Raw genomic sequence first — 18962 nt, forward strand, 5'->3', positions numbered from 1 at the left:
TTTTGCGTGACTTGCCAAGGAGAGGTTTCATCTTGCTGCAATATGCCCACACCTTAACATTGCACAGATTATCTTATCACCCTAATGCAAATTCAACAGCTCACAAGTATACGAGGAAAATAAAACTCTTGACTATGTAATTGGAAACCTATTAATCAAAAATCTATTTAAATATCACATAAATATGCAAGTTTTCCAACTCAGTGAAGTTGAGTTTTCCAACTCAAAATAATTGTTCGATGCTTTCTACACAGAACAGTTTGTGAATCTTGAAGATGGGAGCAGCCTCAATATTATAAAAGATGCACCGTCCTATTCACAAACATGGGAAGTTTCATGTAAACAATGCTTTACAAAGTCCCAGTTTCTACTGTCTCATCTGGTTATGTTCCATCTTGCTAATTAACTCTATCATTAATTCTGGACAACTCCATCACATTCTATGCTATTGTGTTATGAACATGCAAACACACATCTTGCCAATATTTCTAAACTCTCCATATGTCAAACCAAAATGTAAAACACAGTCTGGGGATGCAATCAAATTCATTAATGGCACTTATGTTATGATCACAGCTAATGTTAATTGCTGTGCAATTGGCTTACGGGCCAAACCCTTTTTTTGTATTCTGAAAATGAGAAGACAGCTTACCAATGTCAGCAGTAAGAGGTCTAGTAACACTTCAGGGATTTAAAAAAAGTTAAAAGTAAACATTTTACTAACAAGAATAAAAGAAAACTTAAGCACAGAAGATTACAGTTACACAGTTAAACTTAGTCTTACAAAACATTTCCTCAAAAAGATTCCTGACTTAGTCAGACCCATAAGCAAACACCTTCCAGGCAACGCTGCCTGATAGATGTTTAACTAAGACATCCGGTGATATTACCCAAGGCAAACTGCTATAGCTTTAATAGTGTCATACCACATGACCTGTAACTCTCTTCCACTCTGATGTAGGATTCAAACTTCAGAATAAAACTGCTTTTTGCAGCCCAAGACTTTTCTGGCTTGACTGAATGGCTGATTCAAATTGCATCTCCTCCCAGCCCAGAGCTAACTGCTCCCAACTCAGCAGTTCAACAGCTCCAGCTGCTCATCTCACAGCTCAAACAGCAGCTCCAGCCCAACAGCTATCCTCAGCCAAATCTCACAGCTCCACAGTAACTCTGAAATACCCTTTCATTTCAGGTTCCATTGTTCTCTCTTTGAACTCCAAACCCTCCAAATATAAAATCTTTCATGTCTCTATCTTGTCTTTGCTATCAGGTCAATAAAATGTAATATGCTCCTTCTATCTACCTATGGAACTCCTGCAAGATGCAAACATGTTTCTTGTTACCTCCCCTTTGCTATTCAAACAAACTCTCAACTCATCTAAAAATGCAAATGTTAGATCTAACATAACACCTCTATCGTTTTCATGATTCAACCTCCCCAGACAACTTGTCTACTAATCTCTGCCCAGCTTATATAATCATAAACACACACACAGACCTTTCCATAGAATAACACGATCTTCCCCAAAAATATTGTAAAAGAAACATCCATTTCTCACAAATATATATATGGTAGAAGTCTTTTTCCAAGAAACCCTAACATATTTAGAAAAATATACTTGCTGAACATTTATGTGGCAATTAAAAATAATAAATTAGCAACAGCAACAATTTGCATTTACATGACATCTTTTACAAAGTGACATCTCTCAAAGCCCTTTTCAGGAGTATATTCAAACAAAAGTTAACACCACATTAAAGCAGGAGATATTAGGCATTTTCACCCTAGAGGCAGGTAGCAGGAGTCAGGAAATTTCCCAGCTCAGCGCGCCAGCTTTGTAGGAAGTGCCTGCAAAGGTGTGATTTTCATTCTGGGATTCTCGGGGGTGGGGGTGGTGCTGAGTCAGGCGCGCTGCCCTGCTGCTTACAAAGGCAAACCGGTGAAAAGGCCAGCCTCGGAGCTCTGGAACTTTGTCCCAGTTGCTTTATTTAATATTTGGCTTCTAGCCCTCACCACCCACCCGCCCAGGGTAATGCTCTGGGGATGCAGGTTCAAATCCCACCACAGCAGATGGTGAAATTTGAATTAAATAAAAATCTGGAATTAAAAGTCTGATGATAACTACAAAACCATTGCCGATTGTTGTAAAAACCCATCTGGTTTGCTAATGTCTTTTAGGGAAGGAAATCTGTTGTCTTTACCTAGTGTGGCCTACATGTGACTTCAGGCCTGCAGCAAAGTGGTTGACTCTTAAAATGCCCTCTGAACAAGGGTAATTAGGGATGGACAATGAATGCTGGCCTAGCCAGCGATGCCCACATCCCATGAACGAATAAATTAAAAAAACTTCCCATGCCCCATAAAAGTAATTCATTCAGAGCTTTCTAAATCAAAACTTGTTTTACTTGAGCCCTATAAAAGTGTCAATCATCCAGGCCTTTAAAGTATTAATAGCAGAAACTACAAGCACTTGAAAACCTCTTTATCTTGTACAAACATTTTGTTTGGCTGAGAACTCAGACATCCATTAGCCTGTTGAAACAGTTTCACACAAGGGAAACATTGCTTGATTGACAGCTCTTTCTCTTAGATCTATTTTGCCAATTTCACAATGAATGAATGACTTTTTAAAAACTTTTTCACACGTGCCTTCATTACTTTGATGTTCATTGGTTCTGTACAGATTGCATACAGGGTGAATGGGCATGGAAGTACCAACAGTTGGCATGCAGGGTATGAAAGGCCATTAGGGTGGATGGAAGGGCACAAGTTGGCATGGAGGGTATGAGGGGCAGTGCGGATGGGTGGAGGGGCAGAGCTTGGCAAGGGTGTACGGGTAAGACCATTTGAACTTATTTTTCAAAAGGATCCCTCATCCAGATTATGTTTCATGACACCTCTGAGAGGCCTTGAAGCACCAGTCCTTGAAAAGTTGGCCTACCTCCACAAAAATTGCGGAGATCACTATCCCTCCAATGAAGCTGGCCAGATCTGGAGTGCAGGGTGCGGGCTAGCAACATCCCAGACCCTTGCCCTGCTCTGATGAAAAGTGGGGGTGCTGCAAATGGGGATGAGAATCCCGAAATCAGGTCCCATCCGCCACTTTTAAAAGACCGCAGGGTCTCCCTGACTCATAAAAATCGAGCCCATTAGGAAGCTGATTAAAAACTTGATCGAAGAGATAGGTTTGAAGGGAAGTTGTAAAGGGAGGAGAGGCAGTGAGGTTTTGAAGGAAATTCCATGGCTTAGGGTCTAGACAGCTGAAGGTATCAATAGCGGGGTGAAGACAGTGCTGGATGTGTTTGAGGCTAGAGCTGGAAGAAAGCGCGAGTGCTCGCAGACTTGTAGGCTGAAGGAGATTACAGAGAAAGTAGGTCAATTAATTACAGCCTCTGGAAGCAACTGCCTTTTATTTTTGCATTGGTTTCCCACAAAGCACAACAGTTACATCCTTTTTTCCAGTTTTATATAAGGATTGTTTTTTAATTCCCTTCATCTGTACTATTTTTGGGTTTACTGGCCTACAGTACAATGACTGCCCAGAAAGGCACAAAAAGATCCTTCCGCTCATATCATTAAAAAGAGAACAGACTCACGAGGAAAACCCTTCGGTATTTGCCACAAATAATAACCCTTTTTCACATAAGGCTAGTAGATGTTTGAAATTCTCTCCCTCAAAAGATGATGCCTGATGGAACAACCGGAACTTTCAAGATGGTGTAGAATTTTTGTAAGGGAAATGGAGTAAAGACAGGAAGATGGAAATGAGCTGCTCATCGGCCACGAATGACCTAACTGGATGACGGAGCAGACTCCAAGGACTGAATCGCCTACACCTGTTCCTAATGTTCCCCTGTTCCTAGGATTCACTAGGTTGACAAAAGGAACTCTCAAATGTGCAGCATTACTGCCAACTTTCTAGCTCTGATACAAAACACATTCCAAATGTTACATATTACTGGCACAGCATCAACTGCAACTAGCAACTCAATTGCATTCATATTTACTTGGTGGTTAGCGTTTGGGGAGAGTGCTGTTTGATGCTATCCAGGTTATCCTGAATCCAAGACCATTACACCAGTCTTGTTTTACCAAGCATCCAAAATCACAGATTCAAAAGTCCCGGGCAGTTATATAATATACCCTGAAATGTTGTTCAATATTGCGGTTCGTGTGTGAAATATTCCACATGCACAACAAAACCAAATATAAGATTATCATTTTACATGATGCTTTCTGGGACTTCAGAGACTAGGCCTCCTTGTGGTTTCATTGCAGCAAAAATGCTGGCTAAATCAGCTAGAAAGCAGCTTATTCTACCAGTTTTGCTTGCTCCAGCCATGGATAATAAAACAACGCCATAACTTCAGAGCTCCAGAGCAGTGTATCTGAGAAGTAGCCCAAAGATGCTCCGAGGAATCCACCACACCCCTGCCAGAAGTTCCTAGGTAACGACTACATGGCAATTGCCCAGGGAGTTCAAACTTGCTTTGGGAAAATGCGATTTAAGTCACAAACCTTGGATGGTTCCAACTGTCCTACAGCAATAGTTAACCAGAAAAAAAAGTTAGAATAATTCAAACCACTTCTAACTTCTGGGTAATTATAGCGCTGACCCACCCTGACCTCCGTGGGACTCCCCCCTACCCACCCCAATTACTCCCTCACCCACAGGACTCCCCCACACTCTCCCATTACCCCTTCCCCCACCCACGGGACTCCCCACACTCCCCCATTACCCCCCCACCATTACCCCCCCACCCACAGGACTCCCTTCACCATCCCCAGTACCAACTCCTGACCACCCACCCCACAGGAGTCCCCACACCCCCCTCCACCCCCCAAATTCCGAACCCCTTGGGACTCCCCCAGGCCACCCACACCTCCCGGTGCAACCTGACCCGATGCCTACTACCCCCACTCCGGCCCAACTCAACCCTCACACCCCCCTCACCCCAGGTCGGTCCCAACACTCCTCCCCATCCCCTGGACCAGCCCAACCACCCCCATAAAAATGGGGGCGTGGCTTACTTCAATTGAGCTGGCACTCGACTGTAGGCCACAGGAACCTGCTGTGGTACACAGATCTCACCTGGCCTGAGTCGGGAAGGTGAAATAGGAACAACTGAATTTCAAGGTAAGTATTTCCGAGCGGAGTGGCAATCCGACTCAATTGCCATTCCACCGGAAGTTACAAGCTGAGGTTTTCCAGTATTTGCAAACTGAATTTTGGAGGTGTTGCTCTTCAAAAGTGCCAGCGTCAGGGGTAATAGGTTATAATAGCCATTGAGTTAAGGTACTGAAGTTCACTACCCTTTATCATGTCGACCTGTCTATGTGCACCTCTGAAGCCTCACTAGGACCTGCAATTAGCAAGTGAGTTATTATAAAATCTTTGCACATCAATTCTCCGTAGACAGCAAGCACAAAAGTCTCCCTTTGAGAACATACTGTTTAACCATTTCAAATTTTCTGCTATAATATTGCAGTGTGCTTCTGCCTCCCGTAACATTATGAATATAATTTTTGTAGCAGTTAAATGTCAAATAAAAAGGGACCTTTGCAGGTACCATGGCACTATATGATGCCTGCATGGAGTACTACAGAGTAGGTCAGAAATTTGATCCTCAACTTTGACGAGATTTTTAAATCAGGTACTTTGTGTGAAGAAGGTACCATCCAGCCAGCAGAGACAAAATTTGAAGCATGATGCCACAGTATGTTCTTGCCCACCTCCCATATACGGCCAGCTTTATCAGCCAAGTACCACAGAAACAAGGGAACAGCCTGGCCACCTGCCATCTTACCTGCAATTGGCACCCAATCCAGTGCAGCCAGGATAAAGGGATGAAGAATTTTTTTTTTTAAAAAAAGAGGGGTACATGCCAGCACAAACAAAATATGTGCAGTACTTAAATTCAATAATATAACAGGACCAAGCCATCTAAAAGTTTAATTAAAATCAGGTGACATGATGCAGAAGGTTCCCACAGTTTCTGAGCTTGGAAGTATTTTAATTGTATGCAGAAGAACTCAGAACAAAGGAGGTCTGCTCGAGTCTGTTATATTTTAAGCACTGATGCAGAGTCATACGAAGAAGGCAGGACTGTAAATGTCAGAAAAGCATGATCCAAAAACTATAACCTCAATTTAATCTTAAGACTTTAATATATATTAACTTTCACAAATTAATCTGCACAATTCTGAATTCTAGTTTACTTTAACCATCGCATTAAATTTTGTTCCCTAGGTTAATCTGCAACTAACTCCGTGCTTGACGTAATCAGAGCCCCATTTCCTGTTTAAAAAAAATGAAAACAATGATTTACTATATGTACCTCTGGAAGTTAGCTCTTAATTAATTTTCTATTTAATTGTGCAGCAATATTTTATATACCCGAGTGGTTCAGGCATTCTCTTTTTCTGTGCTCCCTTCCAAGTATAGCTAGCTTGGGATAAGGCTTTGCCTGGAGTTGCATTTCTTTGCCAAGTGGGCAAGACAGAGAAGATTAGCCAAGTACACCAATCTAGATCTTATGAACGGGATAAAGTGCCTACGAAATGCTGAGAAAGCAAATGAACCACCCTCTAGATTACAAAATAACTGCACAATACTGCTGTGTATAGGTAAGAAACCAGAAGCAAAGGGAGAGTTAAACCCACTGCTGCCAAAATAGAACTGCTGAGAGTTATCTAAGTACACAGGATCAATAATGTTTCAAAGCCTGAAGTTTGTAAAATCTATAAAGGAGAACTGTAGACCCTTGCAAGGTCCACATAAGCCTCAACCTTTTGCTGCATCTTGCTTTTTTTTTTAAATAGAAACTGTTCACAATTTGAAGACACTAATGGAGATACCAATGTTGCAACACCATCCTTCAGAAATTTAAATTACGGATGTCTGCCTGATAATTCTGTCGTTTAGACTAAGACAGTTTGATGCAGTCCAGTTGAGAGTCGATTGTGGTGTTTTTTGCAGTCAATCAAATATGCTGCTGACACTCACTGAGCCCGACCACACATGAAGAACAACCAACGGGACAATGTGCCAGAGAGCTGCAGACATTCATGAAGCCTAGCCATTTTGAAAAGAAAATTGGGAGGAAAATGGCTCTTATTTTCCCTCCATCTCACTAATTTGTGAATTGGGAGCCTTCAACAACCAGCCATTCACTGACCACTAAATGTCGTGATAAAATGTCCTGAGGTCAGGTTTATTATATATGCTCAATGAGCTTCCTGCCTGGATTGGGCCTTCCTGCAAGAGTTGCAGCTTTAAGACAGATTTAAATTGCAACCAGCTGCAACTCTTAAAGGCTGGAACCGATACTTAAAGTGGCAGATTACTTGGCAAAAAAAAGAGGAATGGATGAAGCAGCTCAGTTCTATTCTTGGATACGTGTTCAGGTCGGTCCTCGTAAAGTACAAAGAAATATTAGCCTCTTTGACATCCCAAGGCATCCATGGTTGTTGGGGGTACCATTCTCAACACTCTGAGGATCTGAAGGCAGATAAAGATAGTCAATGTTACGGAACATTCCGTTTCCTCTCGCACTGTTACACTTTGGTTAGGTGGATTACAAAGTCCTTACCAAAAAGCTCTGTCCAAGCTTCATGTACTGCAGAGGATTTACTTTATTACTGAACCTGGTAGCAATGGTAGTTAACTGACAACCCTTGAATCAACACATCAATATACCAACCTTAACCAACACCATCACCACAAGTACATCCATTTCATCAGGGTGGGTTCACGAGGTGCAGCAGAGCATAAATGAGTTGAAGGAAGAAATAACTAGCATTCACATTGCAGTTCTCATAACCTCAGGACGTCCTAATGCATTTTACAACTACTAACAACAACCAATGATGTACTTCTGAAGTGCGCACACTGTGTGAAATTTTATGGAGGCAACAGGAGTCTCTGGAGCCGGCAAGACTCCTATGTTGCCTCTTTTAAAGAAGGCCACAGCATCTCGCATCATTTAGGCTCTTAGTCAGCCAGTGGTGGGCCTTCACTAAGATCAAGCACTTGAAGGGCGGAAGTCTCACCCACCTTACATAGGAAATCTGTATTGATGGTACAATGAAAAATGTTAGCTGAAAATAAAAACACATGCAAGATTTTTAAAATGATTTTGTTTGAATTCAAGATCTTTATTCAGAACCTTCATCTAAACTTTAACAACAGTACAGTTTTCGGTTTGCTGGCCAATCAGTGGCTGTACTCAACAGCCCTATCGGGGAGGTGGTGGCAGCTGCTGGTACTGCACCCATCCGAAGCCTCAGATTGAGGAGACACAGGTGAGTGATGGCCGGAGGGGGTTTGTGAGGAGCTGGGGGTTAGCCATACAACTCTTGGTGCCTGCAAAGGTGATTCAGCAGGATTTTCTACTGGCTCTTTGTCTATGTGTTGTTCGGCTCTTGCTTACTCATGGATACAGCCCTCCTCCTTGTTAATACTTCTTTGGGTGGTCAAGTTATAGAGCATGCACAAAGACCTTGGAGGCTTCCATAGACCATATTGTCAGATGCCCGAAGTCTTGGCCAGACCTGTGAAACCTACTTTAAGATGACTGTGATGTGTTTGAAATTGAGCCTAATGGCTGCGTGAGCAAATTACATCTGCACTTAGCTGGTCGGTTATCAGAATTTTTTTAAAAATCGCTCATGGAACATGGGCATCACTAGCAAGACCAGCATTTATTGTCCATCCCTAGTTGTCCTTGTGAAGAAGATGGGTTGCCTTTTTGAACAGTTGAAGTGCGTATAGTGGAGTACAGTTAGATAGGGAGTTCCACGATTTGATTGAATAATGAAATCTCAAATAGGCAATCTATATTATTAGTGTTGATGGTACAATGCAAAATGTTAGCTGCAAGTATGCACACATGCAAGATTTTTAATATGTTATACATGTTTGAATTCAATATTTTTATTCAGAACCTTTCTCTAAACTTGAGCAACAGTGCAGTTCCTCCAGGTATCTCCAGTTCACATTAATGTGTTGCTTTTGCTTGTTGTTTTGAGGTCTCAGATGAACACAAAATAAAAGAGATACAGCTGGTAAACACTGGTCAAACACAAAATATAAAGACTAAAGAATAGCAAGTGTAAAAGTTTTGTTTGTTACACGGGTATCATGCTGAAATTAACATTCCCTTGAATATAGTAGTCTTTTTTTAAGGAAAGTTATTTGAGAAAACATTTATGGGTTTATGTTTTACCTTGTCTTGTTCTGACATTTCATTCCAGTTACTTTCACTATTCCTAGAATTGGTTTCCCTGGGGTTTTTGTCTGCAAGAATGTTTCAGTTAGACGCTGGGGGTATGGGGGGAGCTGGTTGGTGTGACATTCACAATGGGCATGCTCTGTAAATAGACAGCCTAGCCAACAATAACAACCCCCCACCAAGCACCAAAATGTGGCTGTATTCATGAACCTCAGGGAAGAAGATTGCCTTAATGTAAACCGTGAGTTCTCTCTACAGACTGCTTACAAATAGTCATTCAAGGGTGTAATTTGAACTATAGTATGCCTTCATGGGGCTTCGTCTAAGCAGACAGAGTGTAAGCCAGGCTAAGTTTTATCATATTTTGTCAATATAACTTTGTAGGATAACAACATAAAAACCCTCATACCCAGAGTTCAAGATGACAGTGGAAATGACTTTTGAAAAATGTTTTGATTTCACTGGTTCGCACACTTTTTAATAAATAGCTTTTGCTGACTGCTGATTCTGGGTTGATTGTTTTTACATGTCCTTAGTGATTTTCATTAGATAATGCTCACTTTTTTTGTCCCTAAACATACTACTGGAGACTGTTCTCCCCATTACATTCCACCAAAACAAGATCTAAAATACAGCTGCCATGCTAGTGCCAGTATAACATAAATTCAAATTTATTACATAACACAAAGAAATAATCACAATTTTACCCATGAAAGTTTAATTGCAACAATTCTGTCCTCCAATTTCGCAGTAAGCATAATGCAATACCTGCTGGACTCAGTGGACTATCCAGCCCACATTTCACAATTTCCAATCCAGCCTGGCAAATTCCTGGCTTCTAAGGCCTGAAGAACACAAACCAATTGGCTATCTTCCACTTGAAACAGGCAAGCTGTGTTATGAACATGTTATAATTCAAGGGAACTACCACATCTCAAAATATGATGCGTCAGCTTTGGCTCAGTTGATATCACTTTCTCCCCTTGAGTCAGAGGTTGTGGGTTCAAGTCCCACTCCAGGATCTGAGCATAGATAACAAGGCTAGCACTCCAGTGTAGTACTGATGACGTGCTGCACCGTTAGATATGTGGCCTTTCAGGTGAGGCTTTAAACCGAGGCCCCATCTGCCCTCTCAAAGAATAGGGGAGTTATCCCAGGCATCCTGGTCAACGTTTGTCTCTCCACCCACATTACATAAATAGATTATATGGACATTTTCACATTGCTGTTTCTGGGAGCTTGTTTTGTAGAAAGCAGCTGCCGTACTCCCTACATTACAACAGTGACTACACGTCAAAAACGTTTCATTGGCTGTAAAGTGCTTTGAGATGTTTGGTAGTCAAGAAAGACAACCACCAAAGAAGGACATGCAGCCTGTCATGCATATGCTAGCTCTCCAAAAGAACACAGCTAATCCCACGCCCTTGCCCTACCTCCCCTAAAATAATTCTCTCATTTGGTGCTTATCCAATTCCCTTTTGAAAGCCAGGATTGAAACTGCTTTCTCCACACCGTTGGGTAGAGCATTCCAGATCCTAACCACACACACACAGCTCCTTAAATTAGTGTTCCCAGGTTCTTGACTTTTCCACCAATGGGAAGTTTCTCTCCATCTACTCTGTCAGACCCTGCATGATGTTGAACACTTCTATCAAATCTCCTGTCAACCATCCCTTGTCAAAGGAGAACAGCTTCAGCCTGGATGAGGAGAATTTTTTTTCCTCTGAGGGTCGTAGGTCTTTGGAAATCTCTTCTTCAAAAGGTGGTGGAAGCACCTTTGAATATTTTTAAGGCAGAGGTAGATACGTTCTTGATAAGCAAAGGGGTAAAAGGTTATAGGGGTAGGCGGGGATGTGGAGTTGAGATTACAGTCAGGTCAGCTATGCTCTTATTGAATGACAGAGCAGGCCTACTTCTGTTCCTGATTTCTATGTTTTACAATCACTCCACGTAACTGAAGTTCCTCATCCCTGAAACCATTCTTGTAAGTCTTTCTTGCACCCTCTCTAAAGCCTTTGCATCCTTCCTAAAGTGTGGTGCCCAGAATTGGACTTAATATACCAATTGAGGAAAAATCAGTGTTTTATAAAGGTTGACCTTAACATCTTTGTTTTTGTACCCTATGCCACTATTTATAAAGCCCAGAGTCCTGTATACCGCCCTTCCACTTTTAGTGATTTGTGCACATTTCTGCAAGTCTCTCTGTTCTTGCACCCCCTTTAGAATGTGCCCTTTTTTATATTTCCTATTCTCATTCTACCTACCAAAATGCACCACTTCACACTTCTCTGCATTAAATTTGTTCTGCCATGTGTCTGCCATTCCACCAACCTGTCGGTCTTCTTGAAGTCTATCACTATCCCCCTTACAGTTGAAAATAATTCCAGGTTTTGTGTCATCTGCAAATTTTGAAATTGTGCCCTAGGTCATTAATATATGTCAAAAAAAAAGCAGCCGTCCCAGTACTGGGAACTCCATTGTATACTTACCTCCAGTCTGAAAAACACCATTCACCCCAACTCTCTCTTTCCTGTCACTCAACCTACTTTGTATCCATGCAGCCAGTGTCCCTTTTATTCCATGGCTTCAACTTTGCTGACAAGTCTATTAGATGGCACATTATTCAAAGTCTTTTAGAAGCCCATGTACACCACATCAACCACATTATCATCATTAACCGCTTCTGTTACCTCATCAAAAAACTCACTATAGTTAGTTAAACACGACTTACCTTTAAGAAATCCGTGCCCTAATTGTCCAAGTGACTGTTAATTTTGTCCCAAATTATCATCTCTAAAAGTTTCCCCATCACCAAGTTTAAACTGACTAGCCTCTAGCTGTTGGGTTTATCCTTACAACTTTTTTGGACAAGGGAATTAAATTTGCAATTCCCCAGTACTCTGGCACCACCCCTGGATCTAAGGAGGATTGGAAAATTATCGCCAGCACCTCTGCAATTTCCGCCCTTACTTCTCTGAGCATCCTTGGAAGCATCCCATCTCGTCCTGATGACCTAACAACTTTAAATATGCCAGCTTTTCTAATACTTGTTCTTTATCAATTTTTAGACCATTATCTTAACAACCTGCCTTTTAACTATGACTTTGGCACATTTAAAATGGCACATGGTAAAAATAGATGCAAGTATTAATTTAGTACCTCAGGCATGCCCTCGTCTCTATACATAGATCCCACTTTTGGTCCCTGAACAGCCTACTCCTCCTCTTACCATTCTTTTACTATTTATTTGCTTATAGAAGACTTTTCGATTTCCTTTTATGTTACCTGTTACCTGCCAGTCTCTTCCCTTACTCTCTCTTTGCCTCTCTTAGCTTCTTTGCTCCTCCGAAGGTTCTACATTCAGCCTGGTTCTCACTTCTATTATTAACCTGACATCTAGCATATGCATTCTTTTTTCTGCTTCATCATACTCTCTTTCATCAACCCGGAAGCTCTGGCTTTGTTTGCCCTACCTTTCCCCTTCCTGAGCATGTAGCTCAACTGTACTCAAAATATCTCCTCTTTAAAAGACATCTCATTGTTCTGTTACAGTTTTGCCTGCCAATCTTTGATTCCAATTCATCTGAGACAAGTCTGTCCTCGTCCCACTATTGGTCTTCTTCCTATCTGGTGTTTTTACTTTAGATTGCTCTTTGTCCTTTGTTATGATACTATGATCACTGTTCCCTAAAAACTCTCTGAATGCCACTTCATTCACGTGGCCTACCTCAATCCAGAACAAGATCCAGCAATTCTTCCTTCTTAGTTGGGCTAGAAACTTACTGATATAGAAAATTTACCTGAATCACACTTCCTCCTCTCTGCCCTTTACACTATTACTATCCCAGTCAATATTAGGAACATTGAAGTCCATCATTTCCTGCAAATTTGGTCCTCCAAATCTTTTCCACTAGTTGGTGGCCTGTAGAATATCTCCATGAATGTGTTGGTACCTCTATTGTTTCTTAGCTCCAATTAAATAGATTCAGACTTTGAATCCTCCAGAGCATTCCCTCTCTGCAACAATCTTTTCCTTTAATTTACATTGTTGTGGTAATAATATTGGACTAGTAATCCCAGGAACCAAGCTAAGGCTTTGAGGACATGGGTCCAAATCCCATGAAGCAGCTGATGGAATTTAAATTTAATCAATAAATCTAAATTAAACGCTCGCTAGGATTTTTTGTCACAAAAAAACCTATCCAGTTAAAAAATAAGCCAGCCAGTTCAGTAATGTCCATCAGGGAAGGAAATCTGCTGTCCTTATCTGGTCTGACCTACATACAACTTCAGAAACACTCAACGGGATTGACTCTTAACTGCCCTCTGCAACAGCCTAACAAGCCACTCAGTTATACCAAACTACAACCGATGACTCAAAAAGGAATAAAACCGGACAGAACACCCGACACAAACTTTGGCACCAGAATCAACAACGGCACATCCTGACTAGTTGACCCTGCAAAGTCCTCCTTAAATTGGGAGCACTGTCCCACAAACTAGACTAGCAACAGTCTGACATTGTATGTAAGGTATGATTCAGTGACTATGTCCAAGATGCCTCCATCACCATCCCTCAGTATGTCTTGTCCCACCAGTTGACAGACCCAGCAGCTGTGACAGCACAGTGATTCACAGTTGGGAGAAAGTTGCCCTGGCAGCCTCCTGTATTTACTCCTCACCCCATGAAGTCTCATGGCATCAGATCAAATCTGGACAAGGAAGCCTCCCGCTAATTACCAGTTACCGCCCTCCCTCAGATGATGAATCAGTACTCCTCCATGTTGAACACCACTTGGAAGAAGCACGGAGGATAGCATGGCCACAGAATGTACTCTGACTGGGAGACTTCAATGACAAGCAGTGGCGCCGTTACTGACCAAGCTGACAGAGTCTTTGAGGACATACCAGCCAGATTGAGCCTGCAGTAGATCGTGAGGAAACCAACACGAGGGAAAAACTTAATGGCCTCACCCTCATCAAGCTTCCGATCACAGATTGTCTATGACAGCATTGGCAAGAATGACCACCACATAGTCCTTGTAGAGATTAAGTCCTGTCTTCACAATGAGGATACCATCCATCGTGTTGTGTGGCACTACCACCGTGGCTCAATGAATAGTGCAGGAGCAGCAACAGGCATACCTAAAAATAAGGTCTCAACTCGGTGAAGCTACAACACAGGTCTACTTGCATGCCAAACAGCAGAAGCCGCATGCGATAGACAGAGCTAAGCAATCCCACAATCAATGGATCAGATCTAAGCTCTGCAGTCCTGCTACATCCAATTGTGAATAGTGGTGGACAATTAAACAACTAATTGGAGGAGGCGGCTCCAGAAGTATCCTCATCCTGATACTTGTGGAGCCCAGAGGATCAGGGCAAAAGACAAAGCTGAAGTATTTGCAATCATTTTCAGCCAGAAGTGACAAATGGATGATCCATCTTGGCTTCCTCCTGAGGTCCCCAGCACCACAGATGCCAGCCTTCAGCCAACTTCATTCACTCCACACAATATCAAGAAACAGCTGAATGCACCAGATACAGCAAAGGTTATGGGCCAACAACCCAACAGTACTACTGAAGACTTGTGCTCCAGAACAAGTCTTGCTCCTAGCCAAGCTGTTCCAGTACAGCTATAACACTGGCATTGACCCAACAAAATGTGGAAAGTTGCCCAAATATATCCTGTTCACAATAACAGGACAAATCCAATCCAGCCAATTACTCTTGATCATTAGCAAAGTGATGGAAGGTGTTCTCAATAGTGCTATCAAGCAGCACTTGCACAGCAATAAACTGACTCACTGATGCCCAGTTTGGGTTCTGCAATGGCCACTTGGCTCCAGATTTTGGTATAAACATGGACAAAAGGCAGAACTCAAGGTGAATTGAGAGTAATTGCCGTTGACATCAAGGTAGCATTTGACCGAATATGGCGTCAAGAAGCCCTAGTAAAATTGAAGTCAATGGAAATCAGAGGAAGAGTTCTCCATTGGCTGCGGTTATACCCCGAACAAAGGAAGATGGTTGTGGTTGTTGGAGGCCAATCACCTCTGCCTAAGGACATCACTGCAGGAGTTCCTCAGATCGTGTCCTTAGCCCAAAAGTCTTCAGCTGCTTCATCAATGACCTTCCACACATCATAAGGTCAGAAGTGGGGATGTTCGCTGATAAGTGCATGATGTTCAGCACCATTCGTGACTCCTCAGATGCTGAAGCAGTCCATGTCGATATGCAGCAAGACCTGGACAATATTCAGGCTTTGACCGCTAAGTGGAAAGTAACATTCACACCACTTGTGCTAGGCAATGACCATTTCCAACAAGACAGAAATTAATCATCTCCCCTTTACATTCAATGGCATCACCGACCATCACGAATCCCCCACCATAAATATCCTAGGGGGTTACCATTGACCAGAAAACTTAATAGGAGTAAGCATATAAACACTGTGGCTACAAGAGCAGGTCAGAGGCTGGGAATTCTGCAGTGAATAACTATCTCCTAACTCCCCAAAGCCCGTCCACCATCTACATAGCACAAATCAGAACTGCGATGGAATACTCTCCACTTGCCTGTGTGAGTGCAGCTCCAACAACACTCAATAAGCTTGACACCATCCAGGATAAAGCAGCCTGCTTGACTGGCACCCCATCTACCACCTTAAATATTTGTTCCCTCTACCTTTGCACAGTGGCAGCAGTGTGTACCACCTACAAGATGCACTGCAGCACATCACCAAGGCTTCTTTGACAGCACCTTCCAAATACTGGCCTTGACAGTGATGCTCACATCCCATGGAAGAATAAACAAAAAATACAGCCACCCCTCCTCCTTTCTTTCCTTCCCTATCTTTTCTAAATCCAAGAATATTTAGTACCCAGTCTGTTCCTTTTTGAGCCAGGTCTCTGTTCTCACCATAACATCATCTTGCCATATGGCTATTTCCACCTGCAGCTCACCAACCTTATTTATCACGTTTTGTGTGTTTATGTACATGCACTGTAAACCTAATTTAGACCTTATCGCTCTTTCACCACCTTATTTCTTACTGCACACCTTTCTAATACTGCATCCTCGTTCTCACATCCCTACAAACATAGTTAAACTCTCCCAAAAAAGCATCAGCAAATTGCCCCGCAAGGACATTGGTCCCAGTTATGTTTAGGTGCACATTGTCTGGCCTGTATAGGTCCCACATCCCTCAGAACAGGTTCCAGTGTCTCAGGAATGTAAAGTTCTCCCTCCTGCACTCTCTCTCCACCCATGCATTCATCTGCTCTATCTTCCTATTTCTATACTCACCAGTGCATGCCACCAGGAGTAATCAGGAGATTACTACCTCTGAGGTTGTGTTTGCTAGTCTTTTTTCTAGCCCACTGAACTCAGATCTCGACCCTCTTTCCATCTATGTTATTGGTAGCATTATGGACCCTTCACCTGGCTGTTCACTCTCCCCCGTTCAGAGGTCTCTCCTGCCATTCAGTAACATCCTTGCTCCTAGCGCCAGGGAGGCAACATGCCATCCTGGCTTCAGGTCTGTGGCCACACAATCATCTGTCTGTTCCCCCAACTACAGAATCCCCGATCATGACTGCTCTCCCAATTTTCTTCCTGCCCCCTTGTACAGCTGAGCCACCCATCATGCTGTATACTTGGCCCTGGCAGCACTGCTCAAAGGAGTCATCATTCTCAGCTGTATTCAGAACTAAGTACTCGCTGGAGAGCGAGAGGCACTCTGAAGACTCCTGCACGGCCTTCCTGGTTGGCCTTTTAAAAAAAATATATGTACAAAGTTGCCAGCTGACCATAAACATGCAAAGGCCTCCCCATCCCCACCACAGCAACGGCAACAGGTACAGAAAATGGCCATCAGGGTTATCAACTTTAAAATGTCAACCGGAAAGGAGATTTGATAAGGACTAGCACAAAATAACTACATGTGTACAGCAAAACAGACCATAACATGGGGGAAAGGGGAAGTGTTTGCGAAAGACAGAAAGCGGTCGAGAAGGAGAGACAGAAAAAATGGTCAAGAGGGAGGTAGAAAAAGTTCTGGTCACAACATGCTGAATCAGGAGCAGGGAGAGGCAAGAGCCCAATACACACAAATCTATTAGCAAAACCATCATTGCGTAATTAGTACAGGATATAACATGCTGAACTGTTGCTGGCAGTTGTCTGATCTTATCATTCTAAGCAAAAACCACTGCAGATGCTGAAATCAAAAATAGAACATTCTGGAAACACTCAGCAGGCCAGTCAGAATCTGTGGACAGAACAGACAAGTTAACTTTTCAGATGTGGACCCTTTGTTAAAACTGGAAAATATTACAGATGGGCAATATTTTAAAAAGAACAAGGGAGAAGGAGCTGTGAAACACAAAAAGAGACGGAATGCTTGAATGGAAAATGGGAGCTAGTTAAATGGCAGAAGCAATATTAACATGAATCAATAAATATTAAAGAAATATACTGACTGCATACCATACCTATTAAGGTGAGTACGAGCCTATTGGTGAAATATTAATTTTATTTGGTCCAGTCTTTGAAATTTGAACATTAGTTAAGGAAAAAATAAATAAAATGATATAAAGTGAACTTTACAACCTTCGAGTTATGCCAGCCAGTATAGTAATTTTCCTATTATTGTGGGAGGCTTGAAAGTTGTGGTGAACAGTGGAGAAAGGGCATTACACCTAATTAGGTTATTTAGTTAGAAGGATTAACACATCATGTGACAAAAGCAGAGAACAGGAAGCTTTTAGGATTGAGCAATTCTGATATCGGTGCTCAGTAATATGCCTATACACCAGTCAGAACTTATGCTGAACCTTAGGCCACAACTAGAGTATTACATCCAGTTCCAGTCACAACACTTTAGGAAGGATGTGAGGGTCCTTGAGAGGGTGTGGAGAAGATTACCAGGCTGGTTCCAAGGATGAGGGAATTTTGCTACAAAGTTATGTTGGAGAAGCTGTGAGTGTTCTTCCTGGAGCATAGGAGGTTGAGAGGAGGTTTGAAAGACGTGAACAAGATTATGACAGGTTTGGATAAAGTAAACAAACAAAAGCTGTTCCCATCAGCTGGTGGTAGAAGGTCTAGAGGACACAGGTTTACAGTTTTGGGCAACAGATGCAAAGCGGATGTGAGGAAGAACTTTTTTACGCAACAAGTGCTAATGACTGGAACTCACTACCTACGAAGGTGGTGGAAGCAGAGATGATCAATGATTTCAACAGGAAATTCCATGGGCACTTGAAGGAGTAAACTTGCAGGACTAAAGGGAGAGTGTGGGGGAACGAGACAGACTGGGTTGCTCTAGAGAGCCAGCATGGGCTTAATGGCCTCCTTCTAGCTCGTAATGACTCTAGGAACCGTATTTTCGCTACTGAAGCGGGTAGCTCAAATCGGGAAATTTTCTCCCCATCAACAGGAGCTATGGATTTACAAAGGATGAATGATTAATACTACTCTGAAGAAGTCGAAAAGATTGCAGGATTGACCTATTTAAACCCTTCCTCATAAGGAGTACCAAAGCATCAGCCTGAAAGAGATAGGCTAGCCTATCAGCAACAATCATATTTAATTATGTTTTAATGATCCTGCTCTGTTGCTGGGTTAATTTCCTGGAGAGCCCTCTCCAAGAGCACTGCAGGTGTACCTACATTACATGGACTGCGTGGGGTTTAAAATGGCAGTTCACCACTATCTTCTTGAGGGAA

General features: G+C 42.3%; 1 protein-coding gene across 3 annotated transcripts in view; it reads right to left on the reverse strand.

The window, feature by feature from the left end:
• cdc42se2 (CDC42 small effector 2) overlaps positions 1 to 18962 on the reverse strand; it is a 216559-nt gene that overhangs the window by 175306 nt on the left and 22291 nt on the right. The window lies entirely within an intron of this gene.

This window comes from Carcharodon carcharias, chromosome 4, assembly GCF_017639515.1.
Source record: "Carcharodon carcharias isolate sCarCar2 chromosome 4, sCarCar2.pri, whole genome shotgun sequence".
NCBI lineage: Eukaryota > Metazoa > Chordata > Chondrichthyes > Lamniformes > Lamnidae > Carcharodon > Carcharodon carcharias.